Source organism: Bos indicus x Bos taurus, chromosome 7, assembly GCF_003369695.1.
Source record: "Bos indicus x Bos taurus breed Angus x Brahman F1 hybrid chromosome 7, Bos_hybrid_MaternalHap_v2.0, whole genome shotgun sequence".
Taxonomy (NCBI): domain Eukaryota; kingdom Metazoa; phylum Chordata; class Mammalia; order Artiodactyla; family Bovidae; genus Bos; species Bos indicus x Bos taurus.
In genome coordinates, this window is record NC_040082.1 from 99,644,093 (window position 1) to 99,647,868 (window position 3,776).

Here is a 3,776-nt window from a genome sequence, read left to right on the forward strand (position 1 = left end):
GCTGTGTCTAAAACCTCATTGCCAAATCTAAGACACTCTAGATTTCCCCCAGTGTTTTCTTCTAGATGACTTATGGTTTTGTGTTTTAAGTATATCATACATCTTGAGGTAATTTTTGTGAAAGGGCTTTGTCCCATTTTCTCACCATCAAGTAGGATTTTATTTTCGGCTCTGTGTTACACATTCTCTACACAACAGAGGAAGTTCCTATACTCAATCTACTGCAGGTTTGTTATTATTACTATGAACTTGTTTTGGGTTTTATCAACTGCTCTTTCTACATAAATTGATATGATTTCTCTTCATTAGCTTGTTGACATAGTAGATTAAATTGATTTTCTTTTTAGTATTTTAAAAATTAACATGAAAAGTTGTAGTTTTCTAAGAATTTGTCCATTTCTTCCAAGTTGTCCATTTTATTATTAACAAAATTTAAAGTTAACACTATTGTTAACTGAAGGAGGGAATAGATTACATTTATTTTCACATTTTTAACCCATCCTGCATACCTGGAATAAATTCTCCTTGGTCTTGGTATAAAATTCCCTCTATTGTTTGTTTTGATTTGCTAATATTTTGTTGAGGACCTTTGTACCTATATTTGTGAGTCATACTGATCTGCAGCTTTCTTTTCCTGTAATAGGTCTACGTAGCTTTCTGTTAGTTAAGGCTTGCTTTACAGAATGAATTAGAAAGTATCTTAACTGTTTCTACTTTCTGGAAACATTGTGGGGAATTGAAGTAATTTCTTTCTGAAATTATCGCTAGAATTCACTATCATTTCAGCAATATTTTTAAAATAACCATTTAACCTATCAAAACATTTCCCAGGTCACTAGATTTTGGGGAAAAAAAAGACCTTTAAAATGTTTTGCTTTAATTCTATCAATTTTACTATATATATTTAAAAATTTAAAAAATTTTAAATCTTTTTTTTTCTTTTTTAACTTTACAATATTGTATTGGTTTTGCCATATATCAACATGAATAACATGAATCCTCCACAGGTATACATGTGTTCCCCATTCTGAACCCTCCTCCCTCCTCCCTCCCTGTACCATCCCTCTGGGTCGTCCCAGTGCACCAGCCTCAAGCATCCAGTATTGTGCATTGAACCTGGACTGGTGACTTGTCTCATATATGGTATTATACATGTTATTTAAACAGATAAATAGTAATGTGAGGATAAATGGTAGTGTGAGACTATGAATAATTTTAGGTCATAAAGATTGAAAATATTTTTCTAGTTGGGTATTCATATTATTATTATTATTGGGGGCATTCAGGGAGCTGTAAGATAGATGTATAATACTGCTATCACCCAAAGAAAGTGATTCCCCATTGTTTCTTCTTTCAGTGAAATACAGTCTTTTGCTTCTTTTCCTCCCTTTTGTCTATTTCATTTCTCTCTCCTCTGTATTTGCTATCTCTTTTCATGCACATAGAAGAAGACTTGTACAGTTCCCTTCTTCATGTCTGGCTCATTCTTGAGATCCCAGTAGACATGGCTACCCCATTAGGATACTTGAACTAAAAACCGGATTCTCAGAGGAAAGCAAACTAATAGATTTATCCTATAGAAGACTTCTGCTGGCCCTATCAACTGCTTCAGATGCAGGAGGACTCAGTGACACCGTAGTGCATTGTTTGGATGTGCCCAAGTTTACTTATCCAATCGGCTTCCCTGGTGGCTCAGATGGTAAAGCGTCTGCCTGCAAGGCGGGAGACCTCGGTTCGATCCCTGGATTGGGAAGATCCCCTGGAGAAGGAAATAACAACCCACTCCAGTACTATTGCCTGGAGAATCCCGTGGATGGAGGAATCTGGTAGGCTACAGCCCACAGGGTTGCAAAGAATCTGACACGACTGAATGATTTCACTTTCACCTACTGAAGAACATCTTGCTTCCTTCTCTGTTAATTTCTTTTTTTTTTTTTTCCACCCACTGTATTTTATTTCATTTAAAATTTTTATTTTTAAATATAAACTTATTTATTTTAATTGGAGGTTAATTACTTTGCAATATTGTATTGATTTTGCCATACATTGACCTGAATCCACCACAGGTATACACCTGTTCCCCATTCCGAACCCCCCTCCCTCCACCCACCCGTACCATCTCTTGATGGCTTCTTTCAGCTAAATTTGCACTGTTCCTGTTTCTATTTCTGTAGTTTCATTGGCTACATGGAAGCAGGAAACCAAACTTGTATTTCAGAGTTTATCCTCCTGGGACTCTCAGAAGAGGTATTATTGCAGCCTCTCCTCTTTTGGCTCTTCCTGTTCATGTACCTGGTCACCTTCATTGGGAACCTTCTCATCATCCTGGCCATTATCACTGACTCCCACCTCCACACACCCATGTATTTCTTTCTCTTCAACCTATCTTTTTCAGACATCTGTTTCACCTCTACCACCATCCCAAAGATGCTGTGGAACACGCAGACTCAGAGTCAAGTTATCACCTATGAAGGCTGCATCGTACAGGTGTATTTTTTCATACTTTTTTGGATGTTAGACAACATCCTCTTGACTGTGATGGCTTATGACCGGTTTGTAGCCATCTGTCACCCATTGCAGTACCTGATCATCATGAATCCTAAGTTTTGTGACCTCCTGCTTCTGACATCCTGGTTAGTGAGTGTCCTCGACTCTCTGTTACATGGCTTAATGATTTTGTGACTCTCTTTTTGCACAAAATTGGAAATTCACCATTTTTTTGTGTGAACTTTATGAGGTGGTTCAGCTTGCTTGTTCTGATACTTTCCTCAATGACCTGATGATATATTTTGCAAGTGGAGTTCTGGTTATTGTTCCACTCAGTGGTATCCTTTTTTCTTACTCTAAGATTGTATCCTCTATTTTGAAAATTTCATCCACAAGGGGCAAGTATAAAGCATTTTCCACATGTGTGTCTCACCTCTCAACTGTCTCCTTGTTCTATGGTACAAGCCTTGGGGTGTATCTTAGCTCTGCTAGCACACAAAACTCCAGGGCAACTGCAGTAGCCTCAGTGATGTACACTGTGGTCACACCCATGCTGAACCCTTTTATCTACAGTCTTAAAAACAAAGACATAAAGCAAGCCCTTAAAACACTCTTCAGTAGAGAAACATTCTTGGTTTAAAGGAAATATTTGTCTGAAGATAGAGACTTTTTCATGAGTAACAGTCCTCAAAACCCTAAGAGATCCTAATCATGATTAATATTATCAGTGACCAGAAAGATAATTTGAAATTTAAGTTATTTAAAGAGTTCAATTTCTTTCATTTTTCATATATAGGCAATGGTTTCTTCCTGTATTTTCTTTAAAATTTTGATCTCTTAATATATTCTCTGGGTTTAGTGTGGTAAATAGAACCTACTGCATAAGTTTTCACAAGTATAATATGTAATACAGGAAATGTAATGCTTAAAATAATACAGGATTGCTGAAGAAATTGTGCAATACTTTCTCTACCAGGTGAAGGTAACTGTACTTCATAAGATCTTCTGTTGACAAGTCATTTGACATATCGGAATCTGTACACTAATGGCCAGGGTTTGGGTTAATCCAATTTGTAACTAGATCACATCCACAATAGGAGAAGCAACTTGAGTCACCAACTGATGTAGTTTACAATAATCTTCATCTGCTCTCCTACAATGACTGACAGGTAGATTGTACCCCTGTGAGAGACCAGGGCTCAGAGAACCCAACTTAGTCATGCCCAGATTCCTGAATCACAAAAACTTTAAGATAATTGATATGTGTACTTTGTCTAAGTTTTGTGGGA

At 36.9% G+C, this 3,776-nt stretch overlaps 1 pseudogene; it reads left to right on the forward strand.

Moving 5' to 3' along the window:
• Positions 1-2,187: 2,187 nt before the first annotated feature.
• On the forward strand, positions 2,188-3,127 carry LOC113896648 (annotated as a pseudogene).
• The last annotated feature ends 649 nt before the right edge of the window (positions 3,128-3,776 follow it).